General features: G+C 41.8%; 1 protein-coding gene across 2 annotated transcripts in view; it reads left to right on the top strand.

Moving 5' to 3' along the window:
• Window positions 1–17509, top strand: part of KREMEN1 (kringle containing transmembrane protein 1) — a 149830-nt gene that overhangs the window by 22086 nt on the left and 110235 nt on the right. The gene's annotated exons all lie outside the window — the stretch shown is intronic.

Consider the following 17509-nt stretch of genomic DNA (forward strand, 5'->3'; position numbering starts at 1 on the left):
CATGGGTATATGGACAAGGGTTTATCTGGCTGGACACTACCTTAATGCATATATATGCAGAGGAGCCCGAGCAGCTTTTAGATATCTCTAGTGCCTTTTATGCCAAAGAAAAAGCAGTCTTGAGCAGGATAATGGTTTTGTTTTAGGTTTTTCCCAAAAATCAGGTCTGAGGTTTACCATCTGTCATAGACCTATATACTGGAAGATCAAGTGACCAAGGCCAGCTTTTTTTTTCATTATTATTCATTTTTATTATTATTATTATTATTAATAATTCAAAAGGGAGTAATTTGGGGCAGTTTAACTAATCCTGTATTATACTTAGACAGCCTTCTCTGTTTATGTTTTTTAAGGATGCTCCACATTTTTCCAGTGGTTCATACTATATGCAAAATGTTGGCACATTTTTAGACTTTTTTTAATACCAATTACTTTTTGGCTTGTTTTCCACTAATATTCTACTCCAAAATATTGGTGCAAATTTGGTATACTTTGTTTCATTTAAAGCTGTTCCCCCTTCCTACTTGGCCACCTTTTCCCTTTAGCCACACTCCTTGTGAATAGAATCTACAGCACAATGAAATGAGGTGCCAAATTGTGCCAAAAGGTCTTGGTCCTGATATATTTTTAATATTGAATTACTCTTCTTTACTGTTCTGTGAATATTTTACTTCTGTTAGCCCATATTATTGGGTAGGCTGTGTGCCCTTAACAACAGAGATTTCCACTCCACCCTCATCTTGTAAGTCATGTTATTTATGTTTTTCTTTGGTTAGTCTTGTAATTTAATTGTAATATGTGTGCTCATAAACTTTTACAGGAGGCAGAGGTAGCACTTATCATCAAAAAATATCACCTAGTCGTGTCCTGACTGGCATGAGCATCTGCTGCTCACCATGTCCTTGTGCCAAGTGAATTATGTAAGATTTATTTTTATAGACGCTGTGCAGTTTTGCCGCTGGAATCCAATATGGGATGTGGAATGTATGCAGGACTATAGATTACACTTCACATCTATGGACACACCCGCACATAAGACAATGGATGGCCTTGTTTCAGCTGTGCAACCCTAGGAAGTGCAAACATTCCTTTGTCCCGTGCCCAGATCTATAATTAATTTCAACCACTCTCTGCGCATTTGTTTTAGGAGAGATAAAACAAATGGAAACTGACATAATTGGTTCCTTTGTTTTGATGGAAAGTTGACATAAGTGAAGATATATGTGTGTACACATTCAGTTGTTAATTTCTCAGAAGTTATGTTTTGTGATCATTTGATACTGGCTTGTTAAGGAGAGCTCTTCTCTTGAATGGCATATAACTCATTGCAAACAAATACATTACTTTGATTCTTAGCAGTCCTAGACATTTTATCCCCTATAAAAAGGATAGAGGATAAGATGACTGATCGCAGGGTCCTGCCGCTGGGGATCCCGTCTGCGGCACCCCGGACATCAAGTGCATGGAGCGAACTTCGCTCCATGCCAGATGAATGGCGATGCGGGGCGAAGGCTCATAACGTCACACCCCCTTGCATAGACTTGCATTGAGGAGGCATGGCCGTGACGTCACGAGCCTCAGGCGCTGTGCCCGACACTCTTAGCGAATGTCGGATGCAGCAGAGAGATCGCGAGGGTCCTGCCGCTGGGATATGGGATAAAATGTCTAGGAGCGGAGTACCCCTTTAAGTATCGAGATATATGCCCTAGATTCCCCCAACGTTGTACCAAAGTGACTGTCATCTATTGCCAATCAATCTCTGAGGCTGTTGGTTTCTGGGAAGCTACCCGGTTCCACAAGTTATTCCATTTATACCCCACTCAGTGTTGCACCACCCAAAATGGATGATGTTCTGCTCCTCTGTGGATCCTTTTCGACCTTTTGGAAAATGCTCATTTACAGTACCTATGGCTCCAAATATGTAACATACATTGCAAAATACTTAAATGGCACACATATGGGTATGTTCAGCAAATGATTTTATTGTCCAAATGTACACTGCACTTGCTATTTACCCGCACCAGTCTACTGACTCACCAGGGCCTCAGAGAAGTCAAATTGTAACCATCCATTTTTGGAGAACAGCAACATTTAAATCTAAAAAACTAAAATACAAATTAAAACCCTTAAATATATTTTATTTATTCTAGTGTACTGTATGTAAAACGTGTTGAACATAAAAATCTTTGAAAATGAAAAGATAGTAGCCTGTGGGTAAAACACTAAATTATATGTTCCAATGTAATTACTGTGGTCGATGCAAAAATAAGGTGTAAATAAGTTTTAATGTATGTATTCCATAAGATAAAATGGCAACATCTACAGCTAAGGTACTAGAGTTAAAGGTGTAGTCCAGTTTGAAAAAACATATCCCCTATCCACAGGGACCCCAGCGATCTCCTCCCCGCCACCGTATCTCTCCGCACATGCAGGAACTGTATCAACGACAGCAAAAAGCGGTGGCCGATACACCCCCTCCAAGCATCTCTATGGGAGAGCTGGAGATACCTGAATGCTGTAGGATCTCGCCTAGAGATGCATGAAGGGGGCCTGTCGGCCACCGTTTCTTGCCGTAGTCGACACGGGGCATCGGACAGGAGATCACAACAAGCAGTCCCAGTGGTTGGACTAGCCGACCCCCCCGATTTGACACTTAACCCCTATCCTGCAGATAAGGTACACATTTTTTTTAAGCTGGATTATTCCTTTAATATATATATATATATATATATATATATATATATATATATATATATATATGATTGTTGTAAATAAATGTTGTTTTTTTCAAGATGCACACTAGTATTGGTAAATGTACTCCTAAAATTGAATTACACAATTCAATGAAGTGATGTCAACTATTCAATCAATTGATTTTGGTAGCACAAAGTCCTATTTGCAGCAGTATGTGGGCCACTTGCTTTACATACATGTAGAGCACTCACTTCATGGCTCTCTACAACCTTCTTCACCACTATGCCAATCCACTTGTTATAGAGAGCCATAGAATCATAAATATAATCCCTTGCGTGCAATCTAATGGTAGTGAGCTGTATTATTATGTCCTCTTTTTGTGCCATGTTGCCTACAGGACAATGGTGCTCCGAAAAAGCTGGGGACATACTGTATAGTGTTTAAATTACACTTTAGATTAATCTATATAATCTCTGCTAAAATACATAAATTGGGACTTGAAAATACATGTTACTTTCATAGACTTTACAGGCTTCACAGCTCATATTACTCGGTTTGCAAACCATTAGGTTTTTCCCTATTCGAAAACAGCTGTAAGACAAGTTTTGACACATCAATACCGTAACCAGCAGCATATGAATAATAGGTTTAATAAAGTGTCATCGCAAAATAATGTTGGCCTTGCTTAATTTATAACAACCCTGCCCCAAATTACATTCTGCTCATAAAGACAAGACTTACATCACCGTCTATAAGTCAATTATATGATGGAAAGGCAACTTCCACATCTTTATCTCATTGCCACATTAAAGGGGTACTCCAGTGGGAAACAATTTATTTTAAATCAACTGGTGCCAGAAAGCTATACAGATTTGTAAATTACTTCTATTAAAAAATCTCAATCCTTCCAGTACTCATCAGCTGCTGTATGCTCCAGGGGAAGTTCTTTTCTTATGAATTTATTTTCTGCCTAACCACAGTGCTCTCTGCTGACAGCTCTGTCCATGTCAGGAACTGTCCAGAGCAGAAGAGGTTTGCTATGGGGATTTACTCCTACTCTGGACAGTAGAGATGAGCAAAGTTACAGTAATTCAATTTGTCATGAACTTTGCGGCTCGGCAGTTGCTGACTTTAGCCTGCATAAATTAGTTCCGCTTTCAGGTGCTCCGGTGGGCTGGAAAAGGTGGATACGGTATTAGGAGAGAGTCTCCAGCCCACCGGAGCACCTGAAAGCTGAACTCATTTATGCAGGCTAAAGTCAGCAAACGCAGAGCCGCAAAGTCCGTGACAAATCGAATTACTGTAACTTCGCTCATCTCTACTGTCCAGAGTAGGAGCAAATCCCCATAGCAAACCTATCCTGCTCTGGACAGTTCCTGACATGGACAGAGGTGTCAGCAGAGAGCACTGTGGTCACTGTAGTAAACAGCAGCTGATAAGTACTGGAAGGATTAAGATTTTTCAATAGAAGTAATTTACAAATCTGTTTAACTTTCTGGCACCAGTTGATTTAAAATAAATAGTTTTCCACCGGAGTTGCCCTTTAAGATAACCTGGCACCAATGTTAGAACAAGGATATTGGTGCTCCAGGTAAATTTTATCTTGTATATACATATATGTAGCAGTAAACTGTGAAGTTCCCAGGCCCCATTGGTACAGTTGTCTCATAGCTGAGCAGTCACTGAAACTATAGACTACTAATAAGATAAGAACAAATGGAAAAACCAGCGCTCGGAGGCAGTATAAAGTTATTATGTTTTATACTGCCTCCGAGCGCTGGTTTTTCCATTTGTTCTTTTCTCATACACGGACCACGACACTGTGATTCCGGCTTACCCTGCGCCCTCCCTAAGGGATGTCTACATGACGGAGATTGTTTCAGTGTATAAGTGACAAGAGGACTCCAGGTGTTAGTGGGGGATCACTGTCCTGTGACCTCCCACATACACCGGGTGAGTACAAACCTCTTCTATCTTCAACTGCTTTTGGGATCTGAGCGCCGCCTTTTCTGTTTTATCTATTATATTTACTACTAATAAGATAAGACTGCCCAAACTGTATATCAAAGATCTTATGGACTTAATCACTACAATAAGCCATAGCATTATGATTAGTGGAGCTCCAACCACTGGGGGGACCCTGCGGCATGGATGATGGCACCAAGGTCCCCTACTACTGTACAGGGAGAAAAGTGAAAGCAACTAGTTGTGGCTCCTTTAACTGCCCTAATGCCAACTGGACCAATTGTCATGTCAGAAGACTACAAATAATTTCAAAGCATTATTTGACTGGGAAGAGCCAAGTAATTCACTAGACCACAGCGTGCAGAGTGCAGCCAGATCCATTCACATTCCAATAAATGAATCTCCACAGGAAATGACACTTATACAGAAATGAAAAGCATGGTAACATTGCATATGGCCTTAACATTCGATACACTTCAATGTACATTCACACTATAATAGTAACCACTCAATATTGGCAGTCACACCAGGGATCATAGCTTCTTCCGTCTGAAGGATTGTTACGCATTGTAATTATAGTTAGGATTCAGTTACTTAACAGTATGTAGAAACTGTATATCCATCAACCTACTTATTCAGTACCAGGCATCTGCTAACTATTCAGACAGCCACACGCTTTAGAAAATCACTAAGAAAACATATTACTGTTTTAATATATTCTGTGTATATTCTACTTTATGTTCCGCTTTCTATTGCTTTTGTGCCGCATGTTGTTTTTTTCTTAAAGGGACAAAAAACCTAAAGCATATCCCATCATCCTGAGTTTTGTAGTTGAATGTCATCCTCTTGTTATATGTAAAAAGCCAAACCAGGTTGAGGAGATAACTCTGATATTTTTTAGTTTTTTAGCCAAGGAAGTGGACAGCATTGCTCTCATCTCCCCAACTGACTGTAAGGTCTATACATTTCTATGAAGTCTATGTAGAGAAATAGATGGATCTCTCAGTGGGCCAGGGAGCGGATCGCAATGCTGCCTGCTTCCCCAGCTAATGACTTTCAATCGCAGCGGGTCTTAGTAGTGAGACCTGGTGCGATCCACAACTTTTCCATGTCTGATCGACAGGTCAAAAGTTATTTTTTATGTCAGTAATGCTTTAATGAACAATGCTAAACCTCAAATGCACTGTATGCAGTTCCGAGAACCTTCTAAAACATTTATCAGCATATATGTAATAATATAAGCAGCTTTTTAAAAACTTTAAAGGAACAGTCCATAAAATAGATACATTATGACAGATTTAATATCCCAGAATTCTACTATACTATACTATGCCTGAATTTCTTCTTATGTTGCTCCAAATATGGACCACATGCCTTGCACCACATTTATTATGTTATTTATTTATCATTGTAGGTATAAGTGAAGCATTTATCATTGTAGGTGTAAGTGAAGCATTTATCATTGTAGGTGTAAGTGAAGCATTTTTCTACACCTTTTTTTGTGTGCTGGTGATGTGTAGGAGCACCAAATTTATTAAATGGTCACACAGCATTTGATAAACTTTGTGCAGGTCACATTTTCTGAAATTTCTCTCTTCACATACACAAAAAAGCTAAGCTAAGTCTGGACTGGTGTAGTTTTAGAGACTGTTCAGTGGCTTTGCACCTTTTATGCGCCTGTTCACAAAAAGGCGCAGTTCATAAAACCCTTCCATATCATGTATATTGCCAAAATCTGTGGATTACAATACAAAATCAGCAGAAATGTGTAAATCAAAAAGGCACATAAAAGGCGCAAATAAACCCTGCTTGCGCCTTTTTTGCGCCTTTAGTAGACACAAAAACAGTCCAAAGACAACGATAATTGTCGGCCTTTGTGTGAATCATTCAACAAAACTTTGGTGTAAAGTAATGAAACTAATAGGTAGTAAAGGTTATGAGGCACCCAAATGGCCTAAAGGCCCCTATATATGTGACATGTGTCAGCCGAGCCTGACAATTTCAACAGCACCAGCCACCCATCTTACTTGTATTGTGGTCTTATGACTCTTACTCAATAGATGATGTCAGCAAAGAGAATAATTGGCCATGTTGAATTTCAACTGCCCAATCATTTTTATCTCAGGGAGATGACCTATCCCTAGAAGAGTCTGGCAGCAGCTTAGCCTCATCCCTTTACTGATTCAGAACATATGAGTGATCAGCTGAGCTTTCATGTGTATATCAGGAGAGGTAGCTGTCAGCTGAATAACTATATATATTTGGCTTTCTTAAAGGGGTACTCCGGTGCTTAGACATCTTATCCCCTATCCAAAGGATAGGGGATAAGATTCCGGATCGCGGGAGTCCTGCCATTGGGGACCCCCGTGATCTTGCACGCGGCACCCCGTTTGTAATCAGTCCCCGGAGCGTGTTCGCTCCGGGTCTGATTACCGGTGACCACAGGGCCGACGGCGTGTGACGTCAAGTCTCCGCCCCCGTGTGACGTCACGCTCCGCCCCTCAATGCAAGCCTACGGGATGGGGCGTGATAGCTGTCACGCCCCCTCCCATAGACTTGCATTGAGGGGTGGAGCGTGAGGTCACACGGGCGCGGAGGCGTGACGTCACACGCTGCCGGCCCCGTGATCGACAGTAATCAGACCCGGAGTGAACATGCTCCAGGGACTGATTACAAACGGGGTGCCGCGTGCAAGATCATGGGGGTCCCCAGCAGCGGGACTCCCGCGATTAGGCATCATATCCCCTATCCTGTAGTTTTGCAACAGCTGGAGGCACCCTGATTGGGAAACACTGCCTTAAAGGGGTACTCCGGTGAAAACCTTTTTTCTTTTAAATCAACTGGTGGCAGAAAGTGAAACATATTTTTAAATTATTTCTATTAAAAAATCTTAATCCTTCCTGTACTTATTAGCTGCTGAATACTACAGAGGAAATTCTTTTCTTTTTGGAATGCTCTCTGATGACATCATGAGCACAGTGCTCTCTGCTGACATTATTATAATAATGACGCTTTATTTATTCTTGTCCTTAGTGGGATTTGAACCCAAATCCCCAGCACTGCAAGGTAGCAGTGCTAACCACTGAGCCACCATGCTGCCCTTAGCATACATCTGCTATGCATCTGCTATGCATCTGCTATGCATGGTTGCTAAAATGGACAGAGATGTCAGCAGAGAGCACTGTGCTCGTGATGTCATCAGTGTTCCAAAAAGAAAGGAATTTCCTCTGTAGCATTCAGCAGCTAATAAGTACTGGAAGGATTAAGATTTTTTTATAGAAGTAATTTACAAATATGTTTAACTTTCTGCCACCAGTTGATTTAAAAGAAAAAAGGTTTTCACCGGAGTACCCCTTTAAGGTGTATGGTGGCCAACTGAGTCTCCACCTACAGGTGATGTTGGTAAAGAGAAGGGTGGGATGTCTTGGATTTTCACTGCCTTAGAATATTCTCAGAACATTTTTTTTTCTGAAAGATCATCTGTGAAAAGAGATATTTTCTGAATATACCGACTATTTGGAACACAGATTATGACAGCCTGTCATTGTTCAGCTTAACCCCTAAAGGACTGAGCGTTTTTCCATTTTTGCACTTTCGTTTTTTCCTCCTTACCTTTTAAAAGTCATGACCCTTTAAATTTTGCACCTAAAAATCCATTTGATGGCTTATTTTTTTGCGCCACCAATTCTACATTTTGCAATGACATCAGTCACTTTACCCAAATATCTAGGGCAAAACAAAAAAAAGAATAATTTGTGCAACAAAATTGAAGAAAAAACACCTTTATTCTCTAGGTCCCTACGATTAAAATGAAACCCTACTTATATAGGTTTGATTTTGTCGTACTTCTGGAAAAAATCATAACTACATGCACAAAAATTTATATGTTTAAAAATGTCATCTTCTGACCCCTATAACTTTTTTATTTTTCTGTGTACCGTGCAGTACTATTTTTGTATTGATCGGACTTTTGATTACGCTATTTTGGACTTTTGGATTTTTTTTTGCCCATACACCATTGACAGTGCGGTTTAATTAACTATACATTTTTATAGTTCGGACATTTATGCACGCGGCGATACCACATATGTTTATTTTTATTATGTTTACATATTTTTTATATGGAATTTGGGAAAAGGGGGGTTATTTAAACTTTTAATAAGGAAGAGGTTAATGGGTGTGTTTTTTTAACTTTTTATTCAACTTTTTATTTTTACACTTTTAGTCCTCTTAGGGGACTTTTAGGAGGAATCATTAGATTCCTCATACAGATCAATGTGGTTTCATAGAACCACATTGACCTGTGTGCTCTGCGCTCGATTGATAAAACCTGGTCCTGCCAGGCTTTATCATTCTCAGCGCCGCAGCCAGCATAGGATCTGAGGTAAGCCCTCCGGCTACCTCAACAGTGAATCGTCCCCCTGCAATTGCACTGCGGGTGGGGGGGGATCCACCCCACTGGACAACCAGGGATGGTTTAAATGTCCCTTTAGACCCCATTGTCAACTTTGACAGCTGCAATCTAAAGGGTTAATAGGCGGCCGAGGCAATCGCCGCGTGTCGGCTATTAACACCAGCCCCCAGCTACAGGAATCAGCTGGGGGCCGGTCGGTATGGCACGGGCTCTAGTCGGGAGCCCGCTCCATACAAAGGTTGCCATCTTAGGACGAGCCGGCTCATCCTTAGAAGGCAACCTGTTAAACTCTAGCTTGTTGATAAATTCTACTCAATCAACAATAATTTTGGTTTAGAAACTCAGTGTTATAGTGCTCCTATACATTAAGGTAAATGCAAACAGTTTTAGTAATTCTGCTCCATTGTGTTATGCCTGGGGTCTAATGGGTTGGGATCACTCAGGGATTCACAGAGAAAAGTCAAGCAACACCCCAGACCCCTCACTAGACATAACAGAGTGTATCAGTTTGCTAGGAATGTTTCTTTTAAGATGATCTGTCAGCACTCCAACATGTTTTAGTAAACCCCTAAATGAATTAACAATCCTGGAGCATCTTTTCATAAATTTGATTTATGCAGCTCCTATGTTACTCTTCTTGACCCTATGGAGTCTGAAATTTTGAGCAATAAATGTACAGTGTTAGACTATTTAGGACAGATTTACTCCTTAACCTATTGATGACAGGAAGCAAGAAGCCGTCACAACTGACTGCTAAAAGTTCCCTGAGGGAATGTTTTTGGTGCTGCACACGGTCCTTACGTGTGGCGCCTACCCTCCTGTGCTGAGCACAGAGAACATAAGCCATCTGCTCTTATTCATTTGTAACAGGTAGAACATAATTTATCTGTCCTATCTATCTATTTATGTATCTCAATGTTTTGCCACCAGTGGGCATCAAGCTGCTTTAAAACTACTGCCTGCGGCTGTCCGAGCATGCTGGAAGTTCTAGTTTTGCAACAACTGGTGGCAAACTGGTTGAGAAACACTGGTCTATTTATATATGTGGTGTCCCAGTACCACATCTTATACGGTACCTATGTATGTGTGGGTCCCCATAGCCAGAGTCCCTAGGACGTAGGGATTCCTGTGATGTAGTCTACCCCTTGTCGCCTCTATTCCAGCTCATAGACCAGTAATGTATGTAAAGGTAATCTAAATACAGTAATATATATGTAAATAAATAGTTAATTACCGATTCCATAGCGTTGCAGGACCTGCGGGTCACATGACTAGGTAAACTCTATGGTATTAAGCTTAAGGACCTTTGGAGGCCCTGTGACATAAGCAATCCCATTACTCTCTGTAATGGTGAGTGACAGATGTTTGGACCAATCGGATTCGCCACACCCCCTGCCCATATAAGGGAGCAGCGGCCATCTTCTCTCTCTCTCTTGCTCCTGTACTCCTGACGTGGAAAGACCTGTACAGCAACTAACGCAGTGAGTTTGGCCCGAGCCTTGCGGCAACGGCTGAGTAATCCAGAATATAGAGTGTATCAATTCCCAGACACTCTGCAGCATCACCGGACCTAATATAACCCCTAAATCCGGACGGATCTGCAAATATCTACTCTAAATTCAGAGACTGTCTAAATAGCAAGGTCCGCAACAACTGTCAGTCACTAAGTAATATAAGGACTGTTTGTACGAGACTGTTACTGTGCCTTGGAGGTATCGCAAACACTCAAGTAAAGTTGTTAAAGTTCAAGTTCAATCTCCTTGTGGACCTTCAGTCATTTCACGCACCTATCGTTACTGGGAAGGGCGGCGATAGGCCGGAGCATTGCCTCAGCATAACAGCCCTCAGCCTGGCGTCACGAACTATAGGGTTAACATGAACCCCTCATATACCGATACTATACCACCACTACTATACACCCCCCAAGGGCAACCACATATATCTATCTATCTGTTTACCTCATGTCTATCTCCCTATCTCTCTCATATCTATTTATCGTCTATATCTATCTAGCTACCTAACCTATGTCTATCTATGTACCGTATATACTCGAGGTATAAGCCGAGTTTTTCAGCATGATTTTTCGTGCTGAAAATGCCCCCCTCGGCTTATACTCGAGTGAACTCTCCACCTGTCAATCCCTTCATTAGTGGTCTTCAACCTGCAGACCTCCAGATATTGCAAAACTCCCAGCCATCGGCTGTCTGGGCATGCTGGGAGTTGTAGTTTTGAAACATCTGGAGGTCCGCAGGTTGAAAACCACTGTGGCCTTCGTCATCATCCAGACCCCCCTTTAGTTTTCTACTCACCTCCCCTCGGTAGGAAGGAAGGGTGAGCTGGTCCGGGCCATCTATGCTTCAGGGACCGTCCGGTTGGGAGGGTTAGTTGTTCGGGGCTTTCCATTTTCACTGGGGTGGCCTCTTCTCCACTCCAGGCCGGCCCCGGCCTAGTGACGTTGCCTTGACGAGGACGCACAGGGACGTCCGTGCGCAGCAGACGTCCCTGCGCATGAATGTCCCTGTGCGTCGTCGTCAAGGCAACGTCACTAGTCCGGGGCCGGCCCGGAGCAGAGAAGAGGTCCCCCCCGGTGAAGATGGACAGCCTGGAACGACTAACCCTCCCAACTGGACAGTCCCTGCAGCATAGATGACCCGGACCAGCTCACCCTTCCTTCCCACTGAGGGGAGGTGAGTAGAAAACTAAAGGGGGGTCTGGATGATGACAGTGGAGATGATGACATGGGGGGATGATGTATTTCCCACCCTAGGCTTATAGTCGAGTCAATAACTTTTCCTGGGTTTTTGGGGTAAAATTAGGGGCCTCGGCTTATATTCGGATCGGCTTATACTCGTGTATATTCAGTATCTATCTATCTAATATCTATCTTTCTCATATCTATCCATCCATCCAGAGTACAGTGCTCCTGTACATCAGGCTCTCCTATAGAGGATGCACAGAGCATGTGCCAACACCTCACTCTATGTACAGGGAGAGAAAGGAGGGGGGGTCTCAGTGGTTGAACCTCCCACAGTCTAAAACATATCCCCTATCTGCAGGATAGGGGATAAGTGTCTAAGTAGTGGAGTACACTATTAAAGTTAATACTTGTAGTGTGCTGCTGTAATTTTTGTGTTTGTCTGTGTGACCTGTCAAAATTATTATTATTAGTAACGGTAATGCTGTAAGGTTGAATATTTGTCTTTTTGGATACAATAATGATGAAGTAGCTTTTTAAGATTCATCTCAGATTGAAGTGTTTGTTTATAAAAGTAATTGAACTTTCTTGAAAATATTGTTACTTGATTTGCATATGGAGAAATGTTGATAAATGGCACCTGTACCCTAAGCCACGCCGTGTTTATGAGTGCTACCAATACAGCTATTTAACTTCTGGTTATTAAATCTGCCAAGTGTGAATTATAAAACAAAACTTACCATCTGCTGCCTTAAGTAATCTTCTCATTTTACCTATTACACAAATCATTGTTATTAGATACATTTGCGTGTTCATGGGAGTGCTCTGTTCACAACGACTGTAAGAGCGTTCAGGAGCCCATTATAGACTCCACAGATACCAGACATTTGCTTTGTAGGACAGGGTGAGCGCCTGGTTCTGTTGACAGTGATGGGTCGTGGTTGTTCTTTTCCCTCTGCATTTCGATCTTTCATTATAGACTTTCTTCTTGATAATTATATGCTTTGGTCTAAATTAGAGACTGTGCATCTGGCTACAGTGTCTGTGTAACCATTCCCATCTGCAGTGGTTTGGAAAGAAGTCCTGTTCACTTAAACAGGATTCTGCGTACCGCCTCCCCCCCCCATAAAATAACTGGTGGGGAAAAGCAGTGCCATAGTTAAGGTGGTTTTGCTTACTCTTTTATCTTTTTAACCCATTTGTTACTTAGGTTTACAATTCAATGTACATGCAGATCTTGGAATTCATCTGCAAACCTTAGGATGATAACCTGAAATTGAATACAGTGCATTGTATGAATATATGAATATACATGCAGTTCAATGAAACCACTCCTAGAGCAATTCTTTTCTATGCAGAGATTAAGGCAAAATCAGGTCATGGTGCTAATGTATTTACTGTATGTTGCAGTTAACTCCCTTAATTAAAAAGAAAAAAAAATCATATTAAGAGCAATCTATTATGTCTTGTAGGAAGATCAGTCACTAGTCTGAACATTACACTAAATGATGTATGAAATTCTATTAAATGCTATTAACAAGAAATAGCTTGGAGGGAAATAACATCAGTACTGAAGAAAGCTCCAGTGGTACCCAGGCAAGTTGGCCTGTATAGAAATAGTTCCTCGCCAGTTGGGTTGTCCTGCTGTAGATATTAAATATATTAACATAACACTTTGATCCCTACCTAAATATACACATGTAAAATGACTTATTGTAGCTAACACACAAAAACCTCCAAGAAATTCAAGATCAAGCAGGGCGCATGGAGCTCAGGTGAGGTAGGACAGGTTTATTACCCATAATGTAACGTGTTTCGCGGAGAACTGCATCAGTTGCCTGATGAAGCAGTTCTCCGTGAAACGCGTTGCATTGTGGGTAATAAACCTGTCCTACCTCAACTGAGTTCCATGCGCCCTGCTTGATCCTGAGTTTCTTGGAGGTTTTGTGTGTTTGCTGTTTATACCAGGAGCGGCTGCTGTATCCATGATCTACTGATCTATACATGCTTTTCCATTGTTGTGCTTGGATTAGTACAACCACTGAGGGTGAGTACCCAAATTTTGTGGTCATCTTTCACATATACCTACATTATCACACTATGGAGCACTTTCCTTTGTTTTAACTGCTTATTGTAGCTAAGACATGGGAAGGAGATTCCATCCTCAAAATCAAAAGCAAAGCAATCTATATATATATAAAACTCAACGTGTGTGTGTGTATGTATGTGTGTATGTTTGTTCCACAATAACTTTCAAACGGCTAAAGATATTAACATGAAACTTGGCACACATGTTACTTATATGTCAACAACAAACATGGGATAGGTAATTTAACCCTTACTCACCCCCATTTTCCAGGGGCGGGGCTTTTGTTTAAAGTCCCATGCAAGTCAATGGGAAATATGTTACCGCATAACTTCCGAACGGCTGGAGATATTTCGATAATACTTGGTCACATGTTACTTATATGTCCACTTAAAAAATAGGGTAGTTACTTTAACCCTTAACTACCCCCATTTGTGAGGGTCGGGTTTTTTGTTTAAAGTCCCATGCAAATCAATGGGAAATGTATGTTTTCATCTAATTTCTGTACGGCTGGAGCTATTTCAATACCTGGTACACATATTATGGGTCGGGATATGAGGTCGGAATGGGAGGTCAGAATGGGAGGTCGGGATAGGAGGTCGGGATAGGAGGACGGGATAGGAGGTCTGGATAGGAGGTCGGGATAGGAGGTCGAGATATGAGGACAGGAAAGGAGGACGGGATAGGAGGTTGGGATAGGAGGTCAAGATATGAGGACAGGATAGGAGGTCGAAATATGAGGTAAGAGGTCGAGATCGAGATAGGAGGACGGGACAGGAGGACGGGAAAGGTGGATGGGATAGGAGGTTGAGATAGGAGGACGGGATAGGAGGTCGGGATAGGAGGTCGGGATAAGAGGTCGGGATAGGAGGTCGGGATAGGAGGTCGGGATAGGAGGTCGGGGTATGAGGACAGGATATGGGGTTGGGATATGACAACAATATATGAGGACGGGATATGAAGTCAAAAGCTTCCTCCTCCCCAACAAGGATTAAGAAGGAAAAACCGGGCAACGCCGGGTACTCAGCTAGTAAATAAATAATTTAACACTGCAGTCCCTATATAGATTTATATCACTAAATTCCTGGTACTGGATAAGAATCAGATAATAACAGTATAGTGAGTTAATAACAAAGTTTAGAGGAGTAATCATACAACACTCATAGAGAGATCAAATAAACCCGGCACTGGCATCAGTGAGAGGAAAAGCAGCTGTTCAGCTCTGCACAGCCAATCCTAATAGTCCGGCAATATGAGGAAGCTTGTGTGCTGAAGTGGTGGTGCTGCTACGCTGAGCATATACAGGGGTAATCCAACATAGCAAAGGAAAAGAGTATAAAAGGAACACTCACCATGGACCAAGATTGTGGGACAAGAAGGTATATTTATTCACACGATGTGGAGCACACGGGGAGGCAGGAGATGGACCGAGTGGGAGAGCAGACGTGGATGGGCCATGGTCCGTTGCCCGTCCCCGTCTGCTCCCCCACTCGGTCCATCTCCTGCCACCCCATGTGCTCCACATCAAGCGTGATTAAATAAACCTCCTTGGTCCCTGGTGAGTGCTCAATTTATACTCTTTTTTTTTTTTTTTTTTTCCTTTGCTATGAATGTTTAAAGGAGTGTTCTTTTATTCTCTACTTTTGTGGTAAAGTGTATTGCAACAGCAGGGAAATCATTTTTCTTTTTTACATAGAGATAATATAAATATGTAAATATGTAAATGTATCCTCACAAATACTGCAAACCCTTCAAAAAATTAAATGTATTTTAAACATATTATTCAGAAAAAAGATGCATTAGGTCATTTAAGTAATTTATCCATATTCCTGTGGTCATATGGCCCTATAAAGCTGACCATACCCATACCCAGCCATCTCTTCTGATCCTCCCCCCCCCCCCCGCCCATACACATGCACGCTTGTTGATGAGTGTGCATGTCCTTACCCCAGTGAGCCCAACAACGCTGTCTTTAAATCGGTTGTTCCCGTAGTGTCAGGTGTGGATATAAAAAATCCATATACTTGTGTAACGTAGAACATTCTGTGCAAAACCAAGTAAACTAACCTCTATATTGTGATATATTTTAAGCAGATGAGTTGGTCATATTTGATGCTGCAGATTTACATTGAAATGCATAGCTTAAAATCTGTAGATTCAAATCTGCAGCATCAAATATGTGCAGGGTATTGTATGTGTGAATACACCCTTAAAGGGGTACTCTTCCCCTAGACATCTTATCCCCTATCCAAAGGATAGGGGATAAGATATCAGATCGCCGCGGTCCTGCTGCTGGGGACCCTGTGGATCGCCGCTGCGGCACCCCGCTATCATTACTGCACAGAGCGAGTTCGCTCTGTGCGTAATGATGGGCGATACAGGGAACGGAGCAGCGTGATGTCATGGCTCCGCCCCCGTGACATCACGGCCTGCCCTCTTAATGCAAGTCTATGGCAGGGGATGTGACGACCGCCACGCCCCCTCCCATAGACTTGTATTGAGGGGGCGTGCCGTCACATCACGAGGGGCAGAGCCATGACATAACGATGCTCCAGCCCCTGTATTGCCCGTCATTACGCGCAGAGCGAACTCGCTCTGTGCAGTAATGATAGCGGGGTGCCAGCAGCTGTTCCCCGGCGATCTGACATCTTATCCCCTATCCTTTTGGATAGGGGTTAAGATGTCTAGGGGTGGAGTACCCCTTTAAGAGTTGATTTATTAGTAGTTATGCTGACTGAAAAGTCTCTTTGTGTTACTAGTAAAAAATGCAGCTGCAGACAGAACACAGGAACAGTCCAATGAAATGCTCCCTACTGTGAGGAGCATACACAGGTTGGCTTACTGTCTTGCAGATACTTAAAGGGGTCACCCAGGAAAAAACTTTATATATATATATATATATATATATATATATATATATATATATATAATCAACTGGCTCCAGAAAGTTAAACAGATTTATAAATTAATTCTATAAAAAAAATAAAAAATCTTAATCCATTCAGTACTTATAAGCTGCTGAAGTTGAGTTGTTCTTTTCTGTCTAAGTGCTCTCTGATGACACCTGTCTCGGGAACTGTCCAGAGTGGAAGCAAATCCCTATAGCAAACCTCTTGTACTCTGTGCAGTTCCCCAGACAAGCAGAGATGTCAGCAGAGAGCACTATTGCCAGACAGAAAAGAACTCTAGTTTTTTCCTGGAATACCCCTTTAAACTTTGCTTATAGTTTTGTGTCACAATACCCAATCCACAGGGTTTATAATGAAAAACTTCTGTTACCTGTTTAGCCACAACACTAACATTGATTGCAAGTCACTGAAGAGAGTAGTGTAAGAAGAAGGGTCTTTGGACAGCTCTCTATTTCTTTCAGTAGATACTCCTTAAGGAGCTGGAACTTGAAGCATAATGTCCTAGTGTGGACTAGAAATAACCTTTTGAGTAAAATCCTTCAAACTCTGTACCTGTGCCATGGTCACTGTGTATGCGATCCATACATAAGTATTCAGACCCTTTGCTATAATAACTTGAAAATTTGCTCTGGAAGCCTACCAGAAGTATCCAAAAAAATCTGTACTGAAAATTCCTGAAATGGAAGACTATTGAAACAGCCAGGCCTCTTCATCATGCTGGCTGCCCTACCAAACTAGGTAATTGG

Source organism: Hyla sarda, chromosome 1 (genome assembly GCF_029499605.1).
Source record: "Hyla sarda isolate aHylSar1 chromosome 1, aHylSar1.hap1, whole genome shotgun sequence".
NCBI classification, from domain to species: Eukaryota; Metazoa; Chordata; class Amphibia; order Anura; family Hylidae; genus Hyla; species Hyla sarda.